Genomic DNA, 27,645 nt, shown 5'->3' on the forward strand with positions numbered 1-27,645 from the left:
CATACTAATATATATTTAGGGAGGAGCAAGATGTGCTCTCGAACAGTATGATGACTATAGACAACAATAATGTACTGCACATTTCAAAAATCTAGAAGAATCAATTTTGAAAATTTCAGCATAAAAAAGTAGTAAGTTTTTGAGAACACAGATATGCTTAACCTAATTTAAAGATGTTTAAATGCATATATGTATTGAAACAATACATGGTTCCCTATCAGTAGGGAAGTATAATTTTTATGTTTTTATTTATCAGTTAAAAAAAATAAGTTAAAAAGAAAGAATTCTTAGAGCCAAGTGTGGTGGCACACACTTGTAATTCTAGCAGTTCATAAGCATGAGGCAGGAGGATCACAAATTCAAAGCCAGTCTCAGAAACTTAGTGAGGCCCTAAGCAACTTAGTGAGACAATGTCTCTAAATAAAAAAATATAAAAATCAAAAGGGATGAGAATGTGACTCAGTGGTTAAGTGCCCATGGGTTCAATCCCTGGTACCAAAAAAAAAAAAAAAAAAAATTCTTGGGAACTCATTAATAGAAGTCTATTTTAACTGTGACTCAAAGGAAAACGAGTACTTAACACGTTCTTTCAATTTAGACATAACATTTCAATCATAAGTGAATTAGCCAGCAAAGAACATATCTTCCTTCTGCTTTTGAAGATTCCTAGGTCTAAGTGACTTTGACGGAGAGAGAAGCCTTCCCTCTTCACTGGGTTTACCACGATGAGCAGCTTCTCAAGTTTCTGCAGGAAGATGCCTAAGAAGAAACCATTTCCATAGCTAGTTAGAAATAAGGGTTTCTCATTTTTTTAATGTTCTCTTTTAAACGTGAGGAAAGATGAATTTGCCATTTGGTCCTAAGATAAAAATATAAGAAATGCTACCGAACCCCTAGGGGATATGATTTCATTCAGCGGTCTCTTGGCCAGAACAACTTCAGACTCTGAAATTTAGAAGAAAGAATTCATAAAATGGAAAAATTCATGTCTGACTGCACTTCAATTGTGTATTTATGACATTTTCCCCCCAATCTATACCTTCCAATTTGGGTTCTCAGGTATGAATCCAAAGACATGCCTTCAGAAATAAGTCCTGCAGATCATTCAAGCAAATTAGAAATCTATTTCCTAGATCTTTTAGGAACTTTTAAAAGAACTTTTGAAAAATATTCATTATTGATGCCATGTTTGTTTAGGCCTTGATAGTTAGCATTAAAAATAACAGGTTTCAGCAGGATTTAAGATATCAAAAGACTTTATGTCAAGGTTCTATTAAAGAGCTTTTTTTAATCTTTAGAGCTCTTCTAGTTGAGAATAACAGCAAGCTAGTTCAAATGAGCTTTTTGAAAACAGGGATTTATTGGCTCACAAAAGGGAAAAATCCAAAAGTAGGCCTGTAATGTCTGAATGTAGATGCTGAAATGATGTTGGTAACTTGTTTTCTCTCTTTTTGCAGTTCTGCTTTTCTCCCTATAGACTTGTTTTTCATTCAGGATTTTTTCTAGGAGGATCCAGGCTTACATAATTTTTAGAGCTCATAATCTAAGGAAATAATAAGAGAAAAACTCTCTTTCCCTTCCTTCTAAATCCTAGAGAAGCCTCTAACTGGCTCAATTTGGGTCATGTGTCCATCCCTAAACTAGTCTTTGTGCACGTTTTCATGAGAGCCCAAAGCAAGGACATTAGAATATTCTGAAAAATCATGGACCTCTGTGCTGTGATGTTTCTGGAAACAGCACCCCAAGGTTTGTTGTTGAGCAGTGAGCATCTGAGATTACTTCTAAATTATTATCTAAGGTAGGGATATTAGAAGGCATTTAGATAGAATATACTTATGGGCTTTCTGATGCATCCATGTAGCTGGATGTGCTTACAATCCAAGGACGTACAAGTTGAGAGACAGAGATGACCTCAGAAGTTGGTTCTAAAGAAGCCCTAAGGGACATATTGTCCCTTGCTTTGTTGTCCCTGCTTTGTCTTGTTTTGTCTGTCTACCTAGCATTAGTAGATATTCTATTGCTATAAACTGTTTTCCAATTTTTCTGTGAGCTACCCATATATTTCCAGAGGATTTGTTTTGTGTATAAATTAGACAGAAACTGTTTCTCTGCTTGCAACCAGAAAGATCTAATTGATATGGAAATATGGGCTAGAAGTGGGAACTGCAAGTCACAGAGCTTACCATGCAAAATTATCTAGGCAAGGGAAGATGAAAGGCAGAGAATGAGCCTCTATCCAGTGCTGGGAAGTCGGCCATCATCATTATGTAATAAGGGAAAAGCTTATTACACTTTAGCCTGTAGTGACTTGGGATGCAGATCATTTGAATCTTTCAGGGACACAGAAGGAAAATGTGAAGATATTGAAGTTTCTTGGCTACATCTTTTTGTCTTCAATAGGATCCTAGAAGAAACTGTTAGACTCAAGCTGAAGCTGATTCTAAAAGTAAAGAAGGAAGGAAAAAAAAAAGAGGGAGAAACTTTCTGATTGCAGCCTGCAAAATAAGATAGCTTAGAGCCTGATACTCTATCTAGCCTGGGATAGTTGGAAAAGACAAATTCTGAAGTTAGTGTGATCAAAAGTAGCAAGGTTGAGGTGGGGTTGTGGCTCAGTGGTAGAGCACTTGCCTAGCATGTGTGAGGCACTAGGTTCGATCCTCAGCATCACACACACACACACACACACACACACACACACACACAAATTAAAATTATTATGTCCATCTACAACTAAAAAAAAAGTCAAGAGGGAAACACAGAAGGAAATAAGATTGCTACCTTGTACCTGTGACTTCTTACTCCCTTCCTATATGCTCTTGATGTAAGTTTTAGTTATTTTCATTTATCTAGGATTGTTAGAAGAAAGGGTGAGGACATTAAAAGATTTGCTTGCAATGGCTGTTCTTGCAAATCTAGAAAGAGCATATAAGAACAGCCTGTCCTGTGAATGGTCATTATTTTAGGACAATTTTAGTTATTTATTCCCCAGATTAGACTTCATCCCTAGAATAGAATTTTCATGAGAGAGGGCAGGGGCTAGTTTTGGGCTAATATACCTCAAATCTAGCCTTATGCTTGGAATAACATTGATTTATTCAGTATATGGTATAGATTCTTATTATCCCTTGTTTTTGGTTTAGGTTCATTCACTTGTTAATTTTTTTTACTGTTTCCCTTGGAATATAATGGTGAGCAATAGATTTGGCCCCTGCTCCAAATACTTCTGGCTTTTATTTAGTTATAGCTGCATGGCTCAGATTCACTGTGGTAGATTGATTAAATGTGCTGTAGTTGTGAATTTGAGATTTAAAATGCAATAATAGAGCTGTAAGATAGGTTTATTCTTCCGGAGAAGAGGAAGAATTATAATCATGAGCTGAGAAATTGAGCCCTGAAGAATCAAGTCAGAGGCATTTATAAGAGTAATTTATCAATTACAACCAATCTTTTTATACAGCTCCTGCTATATTGATATCCTAGTTTTGGATGAAACAGAGATGAGAGTGAGGAATGAAGTGAGAGATTCATGATCTCTTCTATCAAAATTTTTGGGTCAATGACTTAGATCTTGTAATTGAGAAGGGAGATGCAATATTACAGATTTGGGTACAATAGTATAGTAGTTCAAGAATTGGGAAATTCTTCTTGGCAAACCTATTATTTTCTCTAATTTGTAAATCTAAACATTTAGACACATATGTTCTGGGAATATAATAATTAAATAACATTAATCACATATAAAAAAGAAACTATTAAAACGAATAGCTCAGGAAATCTCTCTGGACCATCTGGGCTAAGGTCATGGTATTAATTTTCTATTATTGAATAACAAATTTACTACAAACTTAGAAGTTTAAAATATCATAAACGACTTACATCACAGTTTCTACAATTGAGAAGTCTAGGTGTGATGGCATAGGTTGCTTACTGGGTTGAAATCAAAGTGTTGCCCAGGGCTGTTATTCTTGTTTAGGCTCAGAGTCATCTTCAGAACTCTCAGTTTTTGACAGAATTCATTTCTTTACCACTGAGGTCTCTATTTTTCTAGCTGTCAGCCTGGAATGGTTCTTAGATCCTGGAGGCTGCCCACAGGTCCTTGCCTTGTCCTCCTTATGCAGTTCACAACATGCATAGCTGCTTTATTCCAGGTCAGCCTGCCCATGTTCCTCTCCTAACATCCTCTTTTGTGAGGGAACTCTCTATTTTTAAAGGGCTCAGGGAATCTGGTCAAATCCATCCACATAGTCTCCCTACCTTAATGATAATTGATTATAGAACTTAATTACATCTGCAAGATCTCTTCTCAGTAGCTACTTTGATTAATGCCTTTTAAAAAAAGTTCTTCTTGTTCTTTTTAATTAAGGCTGTTGTCTCAAAGGATGTTAGCTCTGCCTATTTTGGGAATGGGAAAGATGAAATCAAACAATGATTATGCCAGACACATTTTTTAAAAATATTGTGAAAAATTGAAAACTAGAGTAGTTCTCTGGAGAGCCATGATGGAATTTAAAGGAATGTTCTACAGCTGAGTTAAAACCAGTGCATTTCATATCTCCTTATTTGTTTTATTTTTACTGACACATAAATTAAACATCATAAAAGCAATCCACTTAAAGGTTAACAAATTAGTGGTTTTTTTTTACTGAAATACAATTCACATACCATAAATTTTACCACTTTAAATGAAAAATTCACCAGCTGTTAGCATATTCAACATTGTGTAACTGTCACCAGTGTCTTATTGCAGAACATTTTCATCACCCACAAAGTAAAACCCCATCCCAACCAACAGTCGCTCCCAATTTCCTTTCCCTCAGCCCCTGGAAACCACTACTTTATGTCTTTATGGATTTGCCTATTCTGCCCAATTACATGGATGGAATCATAAAGTGTGTGTGTGTATGTATGTGTGTGTGTGTGTGTGTGTGTGTGTGTGTGTGTGTGTGTTTGCGACTAGCTTTTCTCATTTAACGTTTCAAGGGTTTGTTTTTATTGTGGCATTTCACACTTTTCTAGCAAAACCATGTTGCTTTGTGTGGATGTATCCCATTTTGCTTATTCATTCAATGGCTGATGGACATTTGGATCATTACCATCATTAGCTATTATGAAATAATGTAGATGTGAACATTCATAAATAATTGTTAGAAGAGATACAGTCTGTTTTGAGTTCTCTTGCCTGTATATTTAGAAGTGAAATTGCTAGATCATATAGTAACTCTGGGTTTAACATTGTAGAAAATGTCCAAACTGTTTTCTGAAGTGGCTGAACCATTTTTATAATCCCACTTAGAATATATTGAGTGTTCCAATTTCAACACATTCTTGTTAACACTTATTGTTTGCCTTTTTTATTTAGCCACTCTAGTGAGTTTGAAGTTTATCTGCTTTTGGGTTTGATTTGCATTTCCCTAGTGGCTAATGATACTCAGGAGTCTTTCATGTGTTTATTGGTTATTAGTATATCTTCTTTGGAGAAATGTCTATTTATATCCTTTGCCCATTAAAAATAATATTTTTATACATTCTTTTTATACATGGCATTAGAATGTATTTTGACATACCATACATACATGGAGATATCTTTCCAGTTTTGGGATTGTACGTGATTTGGAGTTACACTGGTCACGTATTCGTACAAGAACATAGGGAAGTTATGTCTGATTCATTCTACCCTCTTTTCTATTCCCATCTTCCCCTCTCTCCATTCCCTTTATTGTGAGTTAGCATCAGCATATCAGAGAGAACATTTGGCCCTTGGTGTTTGGGGACTGGTTTATTTCACTTAGCATAATCGTCTCCAATTTCATCTATTTACCAGCAAATGCCATAATTTTATTCTTCTTTTTGGTTGAATAATATTCCATTGTGTATATGTACCACATTTTCTTTATCCATTCATCTGTTGAAGCTTTGCCCATTTTTAATTTGGTTGTCTTGTTGCAGTGAAAGAATTCTTCATATATCTGAATGCAAGGATCTTATTGAATGTGTATTGCAAATATTTTTCTCAATTGGTAGGCTGTCATATTTGAGGCAAAAACATTTTTAATTTTGCTGAAGTCCAACTCATTTTTCTCTTTAATTGCTTGGAATTTAGTTATCACATCTAGGCATCCATTGCCAAACCCAAAGCAATTCACTTCCATCATATTTGCATAATAATAGAATTTAACATGAATGAATGAATGGTAGGAATGATAATCATTTCAAAATGTTCTTATGTGACTTGAATTTAATGAGATTCTTATTGAAGGAAGGCGTGTGTGTGTGTGTGTGTGTGTGTGTGTGTGTGTGTGCGTGCGTGAAGGTTTTTCCAGAGTGAGAAATTAATTCACACATTGATTCAGCCAGTATTTATTGAGTATCTCCTATACTTCAGGTATTCTTTGTGCAGATGATAAAATTGGCAACAAGTCCATCAATTCCTTGCCCTCATAGACCTTATCTTGAGTTGGATGTGAAGCAAGAAAACAACAAACATAAAATTAAAACAAAAAATCAGAGAGCAATAAGTGAACTGGTGAAAAAGTGGGCTTGGGGATGGAAATGCTTATGGGAGTTCCATTTTGATAGGACATGCAGGAAGGACTCACTTGGTGATATTTGAGTAGAGAACTGAATAAAAAGAAGCAGAGAGCTATGATAAGGTCTGGGGCAGAGCTTTGGAGGCAGAAAAAATACCAGGTGAGACTGCCTTAATGTGTGTATGACAGAGCAAGCAAGCCCTATCTGCGGGGAGTTGCCTCTTTTCTGCTTTCCTACTAGTTCCTCATTCTGCCTCTCTTTCTGGTTTTTCTCGTCCTTCTTGGACGTCCTTGTTCAATTTCACTGTCATTCCCCAATCGTGCATATTTGGGTCCTAGCAGGATTTGAACTGACTGTGTCTCTAGCAGAGTTAACAGTAACAGTTCTCACTTCCAGATCCAGATCCCAAACCCCACCCTCTGGCAGTCGCCCCCGCCGAGGGCGGGTGGGGCGCGGGAACCTTATCTCCCCGGCTCCGCCTCCAGGGGGCTGAGGAGTTTCTGAGCCGGGGCTCTCGGCACCCGCTGCTGCAGAGAGACGGGACTCCAGGCGGAGTGCTGCCAACCGGATTCAGCCCAGGTTTTCCCGGGTCCGGGCTTGTCACTGCCTGGGACACCTGGTCCCTCTGGCGCACCACGCAGCTGGCTGTGACTGCAACCCTGAACCTGGACACTCGCACCAGGTAAGGCAACACCACCGTCTCCCCTTTCCTAGCCAGAGTGACGTCTAGGGGACTTCGGGCTGACCCTCTGGGGACTGCAATTTGATTTGTTACGTGACTCGAGGGTGCAGTTCCCCCACCCCACCCCGGTGCCGAGGCAGGGGGTGAACTGTCCGGTACAATTCCTGCCCAGGCTGAAGGCTGAGAGAGGTCAGGGTCTGTCTTGCAAATTTCCCTTATGTTCATAAACCTCGGGAGGTTACCTGGGAGCGGATTTCTGCCTCAAGAGTTTGAACTCTGAGATAACATACAGTGATTAACTCCTGGAAGCTCATCCCCACTCTGCCTTGGTCTTCTTGGAAGTGTCCCTAGCTCGCCTGGGAGCGCCACGCTGAGCATCCAGGACAGTGGGTCTGGGTCTGTGTGGTGTGGACCAGAGATTCTTTTACTTAACAAACAAACAATCAAAAAATCCCTTTAAATATATATTATTGGTTGTATATATTGTGTACAATATGACGACTAAGAGCTATCTTTAGCAACCTTAAAGATAAGGTTACTGTACAAGTAGACTTATTCCTGGAGTTTTTTTTTTTAATGTTGCTTAATTGACACCCCTAACCAGTTAACCATAATCTCTGGGGGTGGGACTATGGGTATCAGCATAAAGAAACAAAACAAAAAACCCAAAGAAACAAAAACCAAAACGGCTCTCAGATTTCAACCTGCAGTGGAGAGTTTAGGAAGAAGTGAGTGAAAACAGTGATTCTCCAAGTGTGGTCTCTGGGCTGTAAGCACCACCTGGGAACTTTCTGATGTACAAAATCTAGGGCGCTGGCTCCACCCACTGAATCTGAATCTCTGGGGTTGGGGCCAGCAATGTTTCAATAAACCCTCTAGCTGATGCTGTGCTTGCAGTTTGAGAACTCTGGGGTTGGATTTCAGTTAGGGTAAGGGCAGACACCTGTAAATTCCCCTCTCTAGAGGAAAGAAGAAAGAGACTACTTTCCAGAAAACCTTAGGTATTCTTCAGTAGGGTTTTGCCTAGGCTAAAAACAAAACACGGAACTTTGTAGGCTCCAATAAAGGACCATAAAAGAACCATAATTTCTAGTAATTTTTACATTGTAGAGTTTGCATACTTTATTTAGAAGAGAATAAGATTTTTTTTTCCTTTTCCAAGAGCTAAAATAAAACCAAGATGAAACACAGATGAGTCTTCTAGTTGTAATAACATGAGTCTTTGGCTCCTGATGAGATAATCCTAGATCATCCCTGTCATCAGTGCACATTACAGGCATTCATATATAGGACTTTTTTCTCCCTAAAGTAGTTGGGGGTTTGAGGGATTAACTCCATTCTCATAAGTGAAAGAAAATTCAGCGATGCAGTCTCTGGATTATTCAAACGGATCTCTCTCTTTCTCTTTCTCAATAGAGATCTGAAATTTCAAAATTTTGGCTTAAAACACTCTAGCTGTTCTAAGCCATTAATACAGAAATAGAATGACTTTGCAAATGGGCTTAAAAGGATTAGAAAATCTGACATTGGATAAGAAAATCTAGACTAGGCAAAACTCCAGTCCCAGCCCGTGTGTGCTGTAGTGAACATGGTGCTCACTGTACCAAGACTTTCTGTACAGAGAATATTTATTTTACAAGCTGTGATTTTCTACGCCAATTTGTCACTGAGGTATACACATTTGTTAAGGAACAGATACTAAGCTTATGTTTAGAGAATGGGGGAAGTGTAGGTAGGGGATAGGAGCAGAAGCCTTGTTTTAAGGCAGACCCAGGTTCAAACCTGCTCTTTTACTTCTCCATGCTCTTGAATGCTTGCATAATTTTCCTCATCTATAAAAGAGGGACTGGAAGTGTCATATAACACTTACTCTTACTTTTCACATTGTTATCAGAGTTAAATGAAGTAATAATTCTAAAGTGTCTAGAATAATATATTAAATATTTGTTAGCTGAAAATACACAAAACATGTATACTCAAAACCAAGAGCAAAAAACTAACCTGTAAATATCAAATTTAAAAATTTGTTGATACATGATCAGAGTTTTGTATTTATATGAGGCCTTAGAGTGGAATTCACAATTTTTCCTTTCTACCAGAAAGTGAATATATGGACATCCTCAAATAATCTTTCCAATTATGTTGGGCGTTTTATATGGAACTTTCTAAAAAAAAATTTCAGCAGATTAGCTTCAAATCAATAGCCTAGTCTTTTTCTAGTTACTGACTATGGTAAGGATTTGACTTCTGGTGGAGCTTATACTCTATTAACTTTCACATTTTTAAAGAGTCTTAAAATCTGACTTTTCAGAATACTATTTATATATATATATATATATAAAAGTAAGCCAGGAGAAAGCATGTAAAAGTAAAGGGTGCAATCTCCAAGGTTAGGAGTCCTGCCTGCTGTTTCTTAGCTCTTGACAGAATACATGAAACCTTATCCAGCTACATCAATGTTTGTTCAAGAAAATAGAAAAATGAGGACACAGAACAAGGACAAGCCTAAACTGGTAAAAAGGATAGGTGAAGTAATTGAAGAGTCCTTTTCTTCCTCAACTGCAATCATTTCAAAGTGCTTTGAACTATGTACACACAAAATCTACACCTTTTACATTATTAGACTGGAAGATCATCTCTATGATCTTCTTAGGACCAAAAAGCATTTAAATACCATAAATATTAGTGAGAAATATTTATGGTATTTAATCCAAAAAATAAGTTTCAATTCTCTTAAATTTCTGTGATAAGTATAACCTGAAAATGTCTTTTTATGTCTTGTATTTTTAAGTGCAAGAATATAAGTTGCCCATTCCCTATCCTGTGTGACTTCTGGTAGACTAGACAGAGAGCAAGTGCCAGCCCATAAGTATCTTAGTAAATGTTCTATTCAAGTCATTAAGATATTTTAAAAATTACAATTTAATGTTATAAATATGTATACATATACACAAAACCGAAAACCTAAACCAAAATCCTAACTCCCAAACACCAAAATGAAAACAAGTTGAATGGAATTAGAATGGGATGTTATTAAATTAAATGTAATTACAGCTTACTGTAAGTAGGGTATTCTATTTGGCTTGCTATGAAATAACTTTAAAAAGAAAGATTAGAGAAACATCTGTTGTGGGGAAAAAAGAAGGCATGTGGAAGCAAATTCAAACTCAGTAATCAAATTAAGTGTTCTGGATAATTTAACTGAAAAGCTAAGAGAGTTTGATGTCGCAATTCAGAGTGATAGATGTGGCAGCCCTGCTTGCAGTAAGTGAGTGGCCAATTAGAAATGATCAATACTGCATTGCCTCATGGTGACGTTACAATCCTCCACTGGAAGGCACAAGTGCCAGAGCAGATACAATCATCTAGAAGTCAGCTTAATTAGGCTTGGTTTACATAACCTGGCTCACTTAGAAATGTTTTGATGAGCATTACCTGGAATTCATTTAGGTTCACTTCAGAGTTCTATTTGTTCCATCATGCATGGTTTTACTATTAAGGCCAATCTTGAAACTCTTGTGAGCAAAACACATCACAGGAAATGGATATGTGTTTGTTTTTTATATTTATTGTTTTTGGATTATATTTCTCAGCATGCGATAGTAAGTCTTTAGCTCCATTCATTATCATTTTTTTGTGAGAAACAAAGTTGAAATGTTTATTTCTGGCATGTGGTTCAATCTCACACAAAGAAAATTAGCCATGGGGGCTGAGTTCCCCAATTTTCTGCACATACCCATGGTTAAAGACACACACTGTGTCCAAACTGTCTAGCTCTGAATCCTGGCCCTGTCACTAGTTGTTTGAGTTTGGACAAGCTACATAATAACCCACCTCAGAGAGTTGTCATGAGGAGAAAGCTTCTTAAGATACCGCCTGTCTCATAGTAAATGCTTAATTAGAATCTACTGATATTTTACTCTGGACACTAAGGAATGGTTTCAACTGAAGCTCTCTTTTTAAGCTCTCCTTTCTCTTTTTACCTCTGAAACTGGGACCCTCAAAGCGAATAGGAATTGAGGTTATTAACACATATATGTTCATTTCATGGTTTTTATGTTTCAGCTAGTGGAAGAATTTGTGTCAGAATAAATGACATACTTGAAGGTTCTCAGAAACTAGTACAACATTTTGAACAACACTGCTAAAAGGTCCCAGGTGAAGTTGCTACTACTGACTAGAGACCACACACTGAGAATCATGGTTTTGATCCACCTTCCCAGATCAACTGGGTACTTGAGATCTATTTTTTTTTTTTTTGTAAAGACTACTCTGTATTAGAATGTTTTGCAATCTTATTGTGAAATGGAGTAGTCATACTTTTTATAAAGAGAGGCCTTTGTAAAATGTCTGTACATTAGCTATATGCACAGGATTCCTGTGTATTCATACAATTTTTAGAATGGGAAAGGGCATTAGTATTTGTGTAATGTAAGTGGGGAAACAGACTTGGAGATATTCTCAGAGCTAATAATAGTATTGGTGGCATTGATTAACAACTCAAATTTGCTGTGTTCTGCTCAGTATGTTTTTCATTCAACTATTTAGCCTTCTGAAATATTGGATAATGTTGACAAAGAGGCACAAAATCCATGTTGTAGAGTACTATCAGAAAACTGTAGAATTCTACTGCCTGTCACACTTATCCTGGTTTGATTTCAGGAATATTTATTTAAAGGATTTCCTTAATCATAAAGCAGTGTCAGCAATAATTACAACATCAAGAAAATACATTTATTGCATCCATAGTGAAAATGATAATTTGCTCACTATAGTTCCTCTTTTCAAAGGATTCCATTTAGTTTTTTTCTCTTTGTTGTTAATGTGGCATTTTGGTTTTTATTAAGGAAATGCAGAGATATCTTTGAAAATTTCAGGAAACTGAGAATTTTCTCAAGTCCAAGTTTGGTGACCTCCTGGGCCTCCTGCCAGCTGCCTGTGTTTGATGCAGCAGTGTTTTTATTTTGACTTATTTTGATCTAGGTCAATTTGGCCAAGGTTGCAGCACTGCATTACCTATTAATCATTCGTTTATACAGTTCTTGGTGTCAAGAAGAAAATTAAGAACCAAAAACATTTAAAAAAAAATTTTTGGTAAATCAAAGCAAAAAGAAGTTCTAATGAAGTTTAAGCTTTATGAAAACTTCATTCTTCTGAAAACATTATTTGAAAACTTTTTTTTATGCTTTTATTATGTAACTACTAAATAAAAACTAACACTTAAAGTATTTAATTATATTTTTATGGTAAAATTTCAAATCTATAGGCGGTTAAGTTATTTAAACAACTTCCTGGAATATAGACTTAACATGTTAAACCTTCTGTGTATTTGTTACTTTATTAGGAAGAGAGAGTTTGATTCCACTCATAGGGTGTGTCTAAGCATGTGTTTTGCAGTGGCACCCAGAAGAAGATAGAATATTCCAGATAAGACAGGGAGGAACATTCCTGGTAAGTGTTCAGCCATTCATCAAATAGCTAGTAAGTGCTTACCAAGTATCTGGCTATGTTAGATAAAGGGAATTCAGAAGAAAAGTTGCTAAGTTCCGTCTAGTGAATCTATTCATAGTCAATTGGCAACTCTGCTTTTGAAAATGGAAAACTCCTTTCAGTTTATTATGTAAAATAACATTTTATAAATATCCCGAGTTGAAAAAAAAAATGAATAAGGCAAGAATAGTTCTGATTTAAATTTAGAAAAGTCAACAAGCATAGCACAATGGATGTCTTACTTGATTTCTTCTCAATCTGTTTTTGATTATCAATTGCAATTATGCCACGTATCAATTGTTGGGGTTCAATATAATTTGAAAGAGTATCTTGGCACAAAGTGGAGAGATCATCCAAGACAGGTATTGCGAAGAAGGTGAATAACCAGGGTTCTGCAAATGAAGGAACTCTTTGCTATTTCCCTTGAAAGTCAGTTTTTCCTTTTGGCACTCTGCTTTGCAATCATTTAATGGCTCCTTTACCTTTCTCTCACTGTTTAAACCACTGGTTAGCTAATACCTGTGGGCTAAGGTTTGGAAGAGAAACCTTGAGAGAATGTGAGATAGAACTTGCACAGCAGGGATGACTTGTGACTTGATTAGCTTGGGCCACTGAAACAACATACTATGGAGTGTATGGCTGAAAATCTAGCTAGAATTGCAGGGCTTTTAAAAAGTTTTTCTTAATTAAAAAGCAGCAACAGCAATTGAATTCTCATAGAAATTTAGTTCTCACAGTTCTGGAGACTTGAAGTCTAAGATCGAGGTGCTGATATGTGAAGGTCCTGGTGAGTACTCTTTTCCTTGCTTGCAGACAGCTTTTTACTGTGTGCTCACATGGTGGAGAGAAAGCAACAAGCTCTTTTCTGTCTCTTTTTGTATGGGAATGGTCCATCCTAAGGGCTCCACCATTATAATCTGATTATTTCCCAAAGCTGTCTCTCAAGTACCATTGCACCAGGGAGTTAAGGGTCCAACATATGAATTTGAGGGTGTGGGACACATTTCAGATCATAGTAACATAATGATTATCTTAACTAGAGGGGTGTAGACAGTGTTCCTACTTTGGTTCCTATGGACTGAACAAAAGGCAGGTGAAAAGGGAAGGTGAAATGCAGAGAGTTCTTAATGGCAAGTGGAAGTACATGGAACCCAATTTAAATTCTTGCATAGTTAGATAGCTATAATCTAAATTATATATCATTTCTATATTACCATTCAATAACAGTAATGTAAATATAGTAAGTGCCAAATACACAGACATTCTCATTATTTTAAAGAAGATGCTGGGCCAGGAAATGGTTTCTTAGCCCAGCCTTTTCCCAACTTATTGAAAAGTTGGTAACTTAGAAAAGCCTGGGAGAGCTGCACATGTATGACTGTACAAGATTCCCTTTATTTTACTGTTTGCATATTTTTCCCTTTCCTTGGTTAGAAGCACCATTAAAGGCCATCATGGGCCATGTATAAGTTGTATCTTAGGGCATCTGTCTGTAGAATTTAGGTCAATGTCAAGTAGCATATCCTTTAAGAAGTTAGTCCACTGAGAAACGTAGAATTTATTCCTTCCTAAGATTCCTATTGACTCATGTTGCAGTCTGTTTCATGCTATTATAACAAAATACCTGAGGCTGGGTGACTCATAAAGAACAGAAATTTATTTTCTCATAGTTCTCTAGTCTATAAAATCCAAAGTCAAGGTACCAGCAGGTTTGGTTGTCTGGTGAGTTCTGTTCTCTATTTCCAAGAGTGTACCTTGTCTTGGAATCTTCAGGAGGGGTGGGGAGGGAAGACATCTCCTTATGTGGCATTAGGCAGAAGAACAAACTAGCTGAAAGCCATGTAAAGCCTCCCATTCATGAGAGAAGCCCTTCTGGTCTAATTGCCTCTTAAACTTATTTCCTCTTAATACTAACACTTGATAACTCCTGACTTGGAGGGAACATATTCAAACCAGAGAAGCATGTTTCTTGCACATGTACTGAAGACAAATGTTACTGTGAATGTTGATTAATAAAATAGCTGATATTTTTCTTTCAAAAAAGTCACAAGCTCTTTTTCATGGTGCCTAAACAGATTTCTCTTTGACTTCCATGTGGGAATTATATAAAAGTGTTTTCCATTGGTCCTTTCAACACTTGAAAAAAAATGCTGATTCTAAATTATGGGCTTTTTGAGGGAAATCATGTTTATATGAGTAATCAAATTATATTTTTGAGCTCTAAATTGTATGGTTCCCAATATGTTAACAGTTGTATTTGGGTGATAATATGATAGATTTTGTTTTTCTAGTTTTCTTTTTTCTGTATTTTTAAATACTCTTGCATTGCTTTTATAATGAAGAAATGGATATGTAGTTACATGCTTTGTAGATGAAAACATTTGGAATTAGAATTTTGAATTTACATACATATAAGAGGTAATGACTGTCAGAGTGTAATTAATTCATGTTCCTGTAATTCATAAAATACATATTGAACCAGATTTTACTTCTAAATATAGTGTACGCAAATTAGAGATAGCAATGTTTGACTAAAATGAAACAAGACTTTTTTTTAAAAAAAAGCAGTGAATATTACTTCTTATGAATGCCCAAAGAATATTATGTACTCAAATAAAACCAGGCCATGTCAGGTCATAATTAAGACATGGATGACAATACCTATATGACCTTATAAATGCTATTTGACCTTTGAAAACTTAATTTGCCATCAAGTGATAAATCACAGGAGCTTCTTTATAGTGTAGTTGGGAGCATTAAAGAAAACAATATGCATAAACTCTCTGGTGTGATGCCTGGTGACAGAAAATACTCAAATAAGCTCAAATTAGTTACTTGTAAGCTTTGTCACACTTAGGTTTGGACACCTGTCTTTTGGAAAGCTTGTTGCTTCTTTAGATGAGAATATTTTTATATACCTGGGTCACGGACCAGATACAAATTCAGATCCCAGCCATTATTCACCTTGTTGTGGGAGAGAAGAAAGTGAGGATGCAGGGGGAGCTGCTGTTCGAAGCTGGTAATGCATGTGCAGCTCTAATAGAGGCTTTCGAGACTGACTTCATGAGACTATAAGTATGGGTCTAAGGCTGTTATCCTTAGCCACAGGGACCAGTTTTGGAAGACTACTGTAGTGATTGTATGGGATTGAGGATATCTTCAGGTCTCACTTGTAGTCAGGTAGTTTGTCATGAGCTCTTGAATTTAGCAATAGTAGAGTTCTTTTTGGTTAGGGTCATAGCCCTGATCACAACTTTATGAAAATTAGAAGGCTTTACTCTGGGCAGATGTGGCCTTGGGTTTCAGTGTATATTGTCTCTTCAGCCAGGTGCCTTCATGCTGCTGCATTAGTTCATCCATTTAGTCAGCCCTTTCCATACATCAGACTAGGTGCTAGGGATGCAGTAATTAATAAGACATAATTCCTGTTCTCACAGACTCATAGACTCTTAAGTCAACTTCCCCATAGATGCCCTGATCTGTCATTGTCATTCCACCATGTTCTTCACCGAAATCAGCTGATGTTTATAGTAGAGTACTTTGAAGAGGTTGTTGATTGCCTCCACACCCATAATGTGAAAGTTTATAGTTGGAGTCTGTGGTCAGATCTATGGTCTCTTCAGATCTATGTGGGGTATCTGTATTTAATGTGCCTAAATTTTTGCACAATATTTATACCAAATATGTAGTCTATTAATGAAAAACCAAAATCATCGTAAATAGAATTGAATGAGACTCAAGAGAAGCAAGCCATGGAGAGTCCAAGGAAAATCAGAATCAATTGTTTTTTAGACTACACATCTCAGATCACTTAAAAAAAAGTGTGAATATTTTTGATCTCCAATTCATTCTAAATTAGTTAATTAAATGAATGTCTGGCCTGTTACCTACATAGAAAGAATAGTTAGAGCCATGTGTGCATCTGTGTTTCTTTAACTGTGTCTCTAAATACTTTTAATTTTTAGCTGGGTAGTGTAATTTCACAGTAGACATTTTTGGCCAGACCTAATGTTATTAAATAAGCTCAAATGATTTAATAAGTTTGTGCGTTTTGAATGTTTCTACACCATTTTGGATGTGGTTGCTAAATTGAATTCCAAATCTCCCTTTCAGTATTCTGCCATATTTTGGAGTTTGGGACCTAAAATATCCTAAGTGAGACTAGGGAAGCAATTATAATTTTAAATTTTCAAGCTTGATTTAAATACTAATGAATTAAATGAAAACTGAATGTGTAAGTAAATTTCTTCTTTATTCATTATTTGATTCTATCCCCAAAGATATGCCTTTATCATAAGAAGAAAAAACCTTTTATTTCTTATTTTCATTGTTTTAGAATGCCAATCTCTTTGGGGAGGTGAATAATTTTCCCTTGGGGGTGTCCTTAGGACTCCATTTACAGTTGAAAACTTTCCAAGCTGCACTGAGGAAGAGATGTAGCATGTAAGAGATTGCTACTGTTATTTTAGAATTTAGATTTTCAGATTTTCCTCTTTTTTTTTGTCTTTTAAAATCTTTCTTCTCCTAAGATTTTTGTTTTTTCAAGCCATCTGCAGATATGTTCTAAGGGAATGGGGGGAAGGAAAAAGGCATTTTCTGTTATCTGCAAAAGCTTTAAGAATGGATTTTGGCTTTTCTATCTATTTTTTCTCATTAGAGAGTTAGGAAGTTTTAAGTGAAAAAAAAAAAAAAAGGAATTCAGATGCAGTAAGAAGGTGGCATACAGGAATGCCCAAAGAAGCTGTTGCTGTATATTTCATCACTTCTACAGCAAGTAGATGTTGATAATTATAAGAATATTGAATATGTGCTATCTAAAAAACCAAACAAGCAATGAATCAGCAAGTTTCTTTTCAGTGGCTAGTAGGTAGGGAGTGGAGACATGAGATCATGGTCCCAGGTGCTTTATGATGTAGTTGTGAGGTGGACTACTTCAAACAAAACTTTTTAGGAAGCACAATAATACTTTGTGTAATGAAGCACCGAATGGTCTAACAGTGGAGGTAACCACTGTGGATGAAATGATCTGTTTTTGCCATAACTGACTTCATGAGGGCACCAGGGTATGAAGCAGCATCTTGAAGCATGATTCGATTGGGCAAATGTTTCAGATTAGACACATTGTAGTTTATATAAATCATAAGGCTGGAAAGGATCTTACAAATAATTGTTGTTTGTAATGCAAGTATTTTATCCGAATAATTCTTGATGTTCTAACCCCTGCCTGTAACATACCTAATGAGTACACATTTTATGTCAGACCCTGTCAGTGATGGGAAGCGCTTCGTTTTAGGGGCATCCCCATCTATTAAAAACTTTTTCCCCTTAAATTAGACCCTGAACTTCCTTCCTGGAGTTTCCAAACTTTGGATCTAATTTTGTGCTCTGGGAGAGGCAGGAAGAAGCTAATTTCATTTCTGTGTGGCAGTCTTACCAGCATTTGAAGACAACTAACATTTTGCCCCAAGGGGAGCATCATCACATCCTGAAATTACTTTTTTTTTTTTTTTTTTTTGAGGAGGAGGAGGTTTGGAGTCATATCTCCATTGTGGTTGGCTTTCCCTGGACACATTCAGTTTTCATTCTTTTGGCCTGGGGCTGGTGCCACAGCTCAGTGGCAGAGTATATGCTTAGCATGGGCAACACCCTGGCACTTCCAAAGAGAGGTAGAAAAAAGAAAATTATTCTCTTGAACCACTGGTTGATGAGTAGAAGGGGTGTAGTCCTGTTCTTTTCTCAGTTTAACATAAGACCAAACGAATTGTTGGCAGTCACTTCTCACTAATGGCTTCAGTTTGCCATCAACTAAGACCTTCTGGTTTACTCAGACCTGCTGCTGTTAAGTCATTTGATTCCTTATCCAGCATTCTACAGTTCAGATTCTGGATCCCAGAAATTAATGTGTGTTTCTCTTGGATTTTGATTTGTTGCAATGGACCCACTATTCATTCAGTTGAGATTATTTTTAACCCCAAATCTTTTGTTCAGTCACATAGATAAGCTGTTCTTTGTCTGGAAATTTAATTTGCTGTCATCATCGCCCTCACTCCCACTGGAGAGGGTAAATGGCAGAGTTGTAAACATATCATTAGGAACCTCCTATCAGGCTGACATTGGGTGTTAACTCTCCACTGGGGAGACATTTAATTAGTTTTACATGTGATTTACTTTTCCATTCATTTTTGAATTGTCATGGGCACAGTATTCTGATGCTAGCCTAGTATTCCTCTCAAAGAAGTATAGGTCAGTTTGATTGATTTTGGGGTACTTGGCTAACATTGCATGTTGTTCAGTGAATCATTCTTCTGTAAATTTTTTAAGTGTTCCCTGCCAGTTGTGAGGTTTAAATTTTTTAACAATCAGAAAGGCCACAACAACCATCAGAGTGGGCACAGGCCCAGTGAGAATGTATGTGAGCACACACTCCACATAACAACACTGGCTTACCAGCTGGGTATGGGCCGTGTTCACAACTGACCTTCCAGCCTGTAGTTTTACTCAAGGTATATATTTCATTGTTAGTTATCTTTTCCTTTTGCCTTATTTCTTTCCCTATTGTATTGTATCAAGTGGGCTTGATATAACTTGTCTGATGGGAATGGAAGATTTGTGGTCAAGTAGCAAACAAGATTGAACTGCTGGTTCAATCTATGGAACCAGGAGTTCTTGAGTAAGAGTTGTCACTGAAACAGTAGAGCATGCTGTATTTTCTGGATGAGAGGCAGTGGTCATTTAGCCAAGAACACGTTTGTTAATAGGATGCTAAAAAGAAAAAACAGACTGAAAGAAAATGACCCATCAAGAGAAAGGACAGCTGTAAAAAGATGAATATGAAAAATCACAAGAGTGATTCTCAAGCAGTGTGAAGTAAGGAGTGAGTGTGGGGGTGAGAGAGGCCACTGATTCGGGAAGTCAGGAGGTCATTAATAGCTAGGTGAGCATTTCCATTCGTCATAGGGATGGAAGTGTACTTTTATTATATTTTAGATAATGTGAATAGTGAGCTTTTGAAGCTGTAAGAGGTGCACAATAATTGATTGAGAAGTATGGTGAATGGAGAACAAGAGAGAAAAATATATAGAACAAAGAAGATTTAAGCAAAGGAAACCTAACCTTTCTGCCCATCTAGTTGCCATTTCAATTTTGTTATAAAATGTTTCTTTATTTAAAGAAGATGTCATAATGAATGAACAACTTACTCTTTAGTGCTGTGTCCTTGCTTGGTACTTGGAAAAATCTTTTTGGCTCAGTTATTCAAGTGCTGATTAGTTTATGGAGTATCTACCAAGAGAAATACAAAGATCTGTGCTCTTCCAACTTGGAAAAAAATCAGTCCTGTTCATCTGTATGTGTGAAGGGGGAGGAATTTGGAATATAAAGGGAAAAGAGGAGGCTCAGTCCAGGTTGAGAACCCCTTATTTGAGATACTTGGGACCAGAATTATGGATTTTGGATTTTTTGAATTTTTGAATATGGTTTATCATGGGGATTGGATCCAGACTTAACACAGAATTCATGTGTGTTTTATATACACCTTATACACACAGTTCAAAGGTAATTTTATGCAATATCTTTAGTGTGCCCGTGTTTTGACTGTGACCCATAACAAAAGGGGAGGTGCAGAAAGTTTTCACATGTACCATCAAGTTGGAGCTCAAACAGTTTAGAAATTTGGAGCACTTTGTAGTTCATATTTTTTAATTAGAGATGCTCAAACTGTGTAAGAACCCACTGGAGAAGTGCTAGAGCTTTCTGATGCCCAGTGATGTATATCTGTAATCCTAGAGACTTTGGAGGCTGAGGCAGGAGGATGGTAAATTCAAAGCTATCCTCAGCAACTCGGTGAAGCCCTGTCTCAAAATAACAAAATAACAATAGCAACAAAAGGCTGGGGATGTAGTTCAGTTGTAAAGCACTCCTGGACAATCCCTAGTACCAACAAAGAAAAATTAAAAAAAAAAAAGAAAAAGTTTTCTGTGTATCATTGCGAATGAGTTTCAAATAAATCCTTCCAAATAGTTCTAGGCTGTGATTATGCTTCATTTTAGCCTTCTTCAGAACCTGAGCTAGGGCTCCCTTCCTTCCTAAAGCATGTCTTGCGTTTATTTCATAAGTTGGTATTCCTATTTTAAAAAGTGTAAATAATGGAGTTTTACTCAGTCGTAAAAAAGAATGAAACAATGGCATTTGCTGGTAAATGGATAGAAATGGAGAAAATCATGCTGAGTGAAAAAGCCAGACTCAAGAAAATCAAGGGTCGAATGTTTTCTCTCTCATATGTGAAAACTAGAGCAAAATAAGGGAAAGAAGGAGGTCAGGGAGGAGATCAAATATCATAAAGATAGAGGCAAAATCAGAGGAGTAGAAGAAGGAGAACTAGCGTGAAGAGGGAAGGAAGGGAAAGGGAAAAAATATGGAATGAATATAACAAAACAAAATCGTGTTATATTCATATGTAAACATACCAAAGGGAATTTCACTTTATGTATATATAGAAGAAAGAAGTTTAGTAGAGGAAGGAGAATAAGGGTAGGGAGTGGGGGAGGAAAGGTAAGAGAACAGAGATTGAAATTAAACTCTTTGCATGTATGATTTTGTCAAAATGAACCCCAATACTATGTATATACATGTATAATTATAAGGCTCTAATTTAAAGAGTGTTAAGACTCCGGTTTATAATGTCTTATTTGGGTTTTCAACTTCTTCGTAAAGAAGACACACACAATTTCTGGGAGGGCAGGCACAGTATCTGTCAGGAGCAGATGTTAATTGTTAACTTGGATGCATGGGGAACTCTAAGTTCTTCAGAAGGGTTCCTGTAGAGCTGGACCAGATGCATCAATTCCCATATTGCCAGCAAGTGTGTCCAGTCTCAGAACATACATTTTATTTCTAGAATGCTGTTATTTTTTTCAGTAACAAATTCAGATTGAAGTTTACTTTGAGAAGGTTGTTGGGGGAAGGTGGTAAATTTTTTTCATTTTGTCATTCTATCCTACAACTAATTCATAGTTTTCATCCTCTAGTAATTGTTTTGGTGAGGGTGAATGATAATGAATTTTTGAGTTCTTTAGTATCTAGAAGTTTAAAATATTTAAAAGTGCATATTTGTTTGGCTAGGCCCTGAACTATTTTTCTGAAGAATTTTCAAAATTGTCTCATTTCTTTTTTGGCTCATTTTTGTCATAAGTAATCTCTAGACAATCTCAATTACATTTCTTTTATGTGTCTTCTACCTTCTCCTCCCCCATGTACATGGAAACTCTTTGGATTTTTGCTTTATTTAACTTATGATTTTTCACCAAAATGCGTCTAAAATAAGTCTTTTTTGCTATTCAAGCAGTTTGGTATTTGTGAGACTCTTACTGTCTAAAGATTCAAATGTTTACTTGGCACTGAAAACTTTTCTTTTACCTGTTCCCTCATTATTTCTCCATATGCTTAGTTTTTCCTTCAGAAATTTCTTTTTAAACATTTTGTAAAATCTGAACTTTTGCATTATAATCTGGCAGAATTCTTCAACTTGATTTTTCTATCTAACTGTTTCCCCATTCAACTATGCACATTATTAATTTTTTTAATTTTCCAAGATACTAATTGGTTCTTTCCTTTTTAATGCATCAATAGTCTTACATATATCTAATTATATTAATTGCATTTAACTAATTGCACTTTTTTTTACTATTATGCTTCTATGAGAGTCAGTTATTAAATTTGCTGAGTTTAAAGTCTTCCTCCATGATGCTGGATTTTACTGAATACTTGTTCACTCTTATTTGTACATGCCCATCAATATGTTTGCAATTTCCTATTTAATACTATGTGGATGTTTTTTTTTTCTCTTCACTATAGCTTGTCCCCAGTGACTGGTGTTAGGCAGTGTACTAATGTCTTCTCTTCTGACCATGACTCCTTCTTGCTCCTCTTGGGTTTGGCTAGGCAGGGAAGCTATCTGAGGCTCATTTTGCCAGTGCAGACTCCTGTATACAAGTGGGAAGAGTTGTATAACACCTAAGAGGCCCCTCTTCTTCCTCATTTCTGTAAACCATTTCCTTCTCAGTCTGATAGGCATCTAATTCTGCCGGGGTAATTTTTCTCCTCCTGCTTTGAATCCCTTTTCTTTAGGCTCTGAGTAACACTGTTCTTTCGACGCTCTAACAATATAGGTCATGGGGTTGTGAAGTTATCATGTTCAGTGTTAATCCGACAATATTCAAAATCACCTGTAATTGTAGAAAGGGCTGAAAATCATTTTGGTGTTTGCTTTGTCATTGGTGGTATGAAGTGAACATTTTGGATCAAGTAATATGGGGACCATTTGAATCATTCCCTTGGACCACTGGGTCATATGACTCTGGGGAATCTTGTTCACAAGTTATTATGAAAAGCAATCGGATGATGTAGTAAAAAAGAGCATCTTCTTTTGGATAAAATCTTACATATTGGAATTCTGAGACCACACTTGGAACTTGTTCTAAAAATGTCAGTTTTCCAGGATTAACAAAGTCCAATGCAGCTGTTTCTGTTTTAAACCATTGAATAAAAAAAGTCTACATAACAGAATGTAACCAACTAACTTGAGTGAGAAATGAAGCATGAGGGTTTCTCATTTCATGAGTTTCTCACATTGTAGGAGACAAATTTGATAATAATAATGTTATTGTCTTGAATTTATGTGTTGTTATCCCTTTTAGGGCTTTTTTAGTAAAAAATTTTATGCATAATTAATGACACCATCAATGCCTATCATTCATTCTCTTTATCCCACTAGGTCTAACAGAGTAGAGGTTTAAAATATATTTTAAAACACTGCATACTCTTCCCATTTTCTAAGGCATTAACCAAAATATTTACTAGGTCTATTTAATATTTAATATTTGTCTAGGTCTCTCGAGTTGGTTTTTCCTAGGATATTTTCATTATTTACTCAGCTTGAAGTGTAGTGCTATCAATTTATAGAATTCCAGGTGTAATTCCATTAGCATATGAGAATTAACATGTCCAATGCCCAATTGTACACCCCCACTCCACCACTCTAGCATTTAAGGCTCTTGTACTAATTCTCTCTTGGCATACCACTTGGTCAATGGTCAAAATTCAGCTCTGGTATTTGTTTGCTATTTTTTTTTAATGTGTTGAGAACAATATGAAATAGTTTAGGATATCTCACATTTTAGGACTCAAAACCACACTGTAGGCATGCTGTTGGAGTTATGTAATGTTTATTATTTAAGAGGAGAAATTTCATGGGCTTATTTTTTTGTCTGGAAGAGTGAAAGAGAGACAGAGATGGAGAGAGAGAGAGAGAGAGAGAGAGAGAGAGAGAGAGAGAGAGAGAGAGAGAGAGAGAGAGAGAGACAGGATGAATATGAATGAGCTGTATGAACTTAGAGCTCTGAATGGAATAGAAATGTGACAAGTGCAATTTTGATTATAAAATGTTAATTTATAGAAGATTCCTTCATTATGAATTAAGTTGTAGATCTGTTTCAGAATAATGGAAAGAAATGACTTTTTTATTATTTTATAAAGCTAGTTATTGACCTTGAATTTAATGGAATAAATAATTAATAAAGTATTCAAGAGAGAAGGACTAGAGCAATTGGAAATGGAACAATCATCAAGCTCATTCATCTCCTTTCTCCCAGGTTTTACAGAGGAGATACTGAAGTCCAGTTGGGCTTGTTTTCTTGCTCAACTTCCTGCACTGTTGTGTCTTTATGGCCTTGTTGGGCCTGGAGTATAGTCTGATCCCCACTACAATTCTAGCTGAATAACACCAGGAAGGAATCCCATATTGTGACTCATCATTTTTTAACAAGTTGCTGTTGTTGAATTGAATGTAATCTTTCCTTAATTAACAAATGCAGGATGTTCATCATTTTTCCATACCAGAGCTTCCTTTTATATGGTAAAAAATTGCACACTAGCTTATTTTTGAGGATGGTCTTTTTATTTTCCATTCTTTTAAACACAGTTAGTCATGATTTATTTGGTTCTCTTGAATGTCAGGATGGTAGATTATATTAGTTCCCATTGACTCTTTTTTTCCTCAGGAAACCTCATCTGACATTCTAGTTAATGGTATTGGAGTCATCTGGGAGGTAAAAGAAGATTGTACCATGTGAGAGCTTTGTTATTCTTGGCTCTTTAGCAAGCGTTTAATTTTTTATGTTTTGGGGGCTGGGCATGAAAACCCGGGGCTTCATGCATGCTAAGCATATGCTCTACCACTGTGAGCTACACACCCCACTCATAGCCAACATTTTTTCAGCACAAAACAAAACAAAAACAAACAAACAAAAAAACCAAAAAAACACTGGCTTTTGAACTGGCAGTGCTATGAAGAATAGGTTGGAAAAAACATGGCCATGTGTTTGAGGGTGGTATTGGAAACATTGAAATTGGTTGAAACTCTTGTGTTTAAATAAACAGTTGTAGATGTTTCACAGAGATTATTGTGTTAAGATAAATTCATTTTGAAATGAGAAATGTGAAACTAAATTTATAAGTGTATTTTACCCATAAACAAACATATAGAATGAACATATTTCAGATGTGAATTTTATTAGTTGAAGATAAGTAATAAGAGTATTGAAAATTGTAGTTAGTAAGCCTGTGACAAGGATTTAGAAATAATAAGTATTTTATAACTAAATATGGTTTTGAAATGTGTTTTCTTTCCTTAAATATTAAAAAGCATAAGTAAGCATGATAAAAATTAACACCTTACAAAACATAATAATGACAATAGCAATACAAAGCAAAAAAAAATTACATTACCATTCATCTGGTTAAGGATGCCATTTAAATTAATAGAAAAATAGTATATATTCCTAACAGACAGGCTCTACAGAATTAAGGAAACCCTATTTGGGAACTGGAAAGTTTTTACTTTAGGAGAAACAAAAAGCAATGGTACTCTTAATAGTTGGAAGATGCTAAAATCAAAATTGCATCATTGATTTCTTGATTGAATACGCATGATATTAAAGAAACGAGTAAAACTTGGACTTAGTTCTCTCAGATTGACACCGTGGAGGGTGACCAAGTTTTCCCCATTTCTCATGGTAGAGGACATTGGACTTGAAGAACCTGGTCTGGGAATTGTTTTGTTTCTGTGGGTCTGACTTAGTCAAGGCTCCTTTAGAACAATGGCTTTCAAATCAATTTTTTAAAATAGAACTCACAATAAGAAACAGATTTTAGATTGTAATACATATGCATTTATATAAAAAACTGTTTCATGATATATATTTACCATTTATATATGCACTGTGTTCTGTTCTTTCCCCTCCCATTCCATTCTATTAAGCCATATTGGTCATTGCCCCCTAAACTGACTTCACAATCTATTAAAGAATTATGATTTGCATTTTTAACAGTACTGCTGTAAAAATCCCCCATAGTTTTATTTTTGGTTGTTAGTGGTAGAGGGGAAATAAATTTTAACTTATATGTGATCTTGCTTAGTTCTGTTTGATAAGTACATTTCCATTACATGGTAGGCTCATATATTTTGGCCCAGTTACATTTCTGGATGGAATAATTTAATTTTCAGGTAGACCTGTCAGAGCTCTTTAATTCTGCTATGGCAAATGGCTTAGCTCCTCAGACTAAAATGAAGGACATGAAGGAGAGCCACTAGCTAGCTCCTAGTGGAGCAAAACATAAATCATTGCTGTTTTGATACTCAGCAATTTTTTAATATATTTGTTACTCAGCATAATCTAACCTATATGATCAGCACAGGATAATTCAGTTATGTTTTTTTGCTGGTCATAGAGCGTATTCTTTTAAAATGTTAACTTTACCTAAAACATATACAAATTTTAAAATGTTTATTATGTCTGATTCTAAAATAATACATAATCTCTAAAGAAAACTTGGAAACAAAAAGAAATTACATCCCATAATGCTATTATCTGCAGGTAATGATTTTTATATTTATATGAATGTCATTTTTATTTTTATTTTACATTTATATATATGGCTTACTATGTAGTTTTGCATTTTAATTTTCCCCTTTACTTGTATTTATGAAATGTCACTAAGTATTCTTGGATCACATGAGTTTTGTGCTTCTATAGTACTCAATAATGTGGATGAACTGACAATTACTTATTTTTGTACTGTTAACATATTTGATTTTTTTTTAATATAAAGAGTTTTGATGGGTCAAAATCTAAACCTCTGTTACTCAAAGACAAATAGTAAGTCAGACCAGGGTCTGCTCACTCTGCTTACCATCAGTGTCTCCCTCGGACTCTTCCAATCCTGGCATACGAGTCCATATATTCAGCTGCCAAGTAAACATTTCCATACATGAATACTTTATATGAAACTCACACATAATTGTGCAAAACCTAAGAAGTTTATTTTATTTTTTCTTACTCTACTCTCCAACCAATAAATTTGGTTTTCCTTCTGAGTTCTTTTTCCCAGGAAAGATATCACTAGATGTCCAAGCCAAAGGCTAGAGTTGTTCTCATTCCTACCCCGCACTCTATTCCACCACACCATGCAACCATCAACCTCTGGCCTGTTTGAACTCTGGAATATCTGTCACCTCTGTTTCTGTGCTTTCTGCACTACATCTAGCCCTTCCTGCCTCTCACCTAGACTGCCTCCATGCATGGTCTCTCGGACCATTATCTCTATTGCTACTTTCTAAAATTTGAACCAGAATATGTCACCTCTGCTTAAACTTCTGTAGTGAGATTTAAGGACAAAGCCCAGTACTTGTCACTGATGGAAAAGGCCCTTCATGCTGCTGCCTGACTACCTTCCCCACCACTTATCCCCTTTAGCACCACTTCTACTCCCTCCATCCACAGGGACTTCACTGCAGACCTGCTGCTTCTCTGAGCTCATTGTGTTCTTTTATGTTTCCAAGTGCTTACAAAGACTTTTTTTTCCAGTCCTGTTAAGGAAATCAAGCAGGT

General features: G+C 36.1%; 1 protein-coding gene across 1 annotated transcript in view; it reads left to right on the plus strand.

Annotated features, from left to right (window-relative positions):
* Window positions 1–6,959: 6,959 nt before the first annotated feature.
* Window positions 6,960–27,645, plus strand: part of Col21a1 (collagen type XXI alpha 1 chain) — a 169,050-nt gene continuing 148,364 nt past the window's right edge. The window contains exon 1 of the mRNA XM_078019855.1: window positions 6,960–7,210. The gene's annotated coding sequence lies outside the window, so the exon portion shown is untranslated. The remainder of the gene's footprint in view (window positions 7,211–27,645) is intronic.

This window comes from Ictidomys tridecemlineatus, chromosome 8 (assembly GCF_052094955.1).
Source record: "Ictidomys tridecemlineatus isolate mIctTri1 chromosome 8, mIctTri1.hap1, whole genome shotgun sequence".
NCBI lineage: Eukaryota > Metazoa > Chordata > Mammalia > Rodentia > Sciuridae > Ictidomys > Ictidomys tridecemlineatus.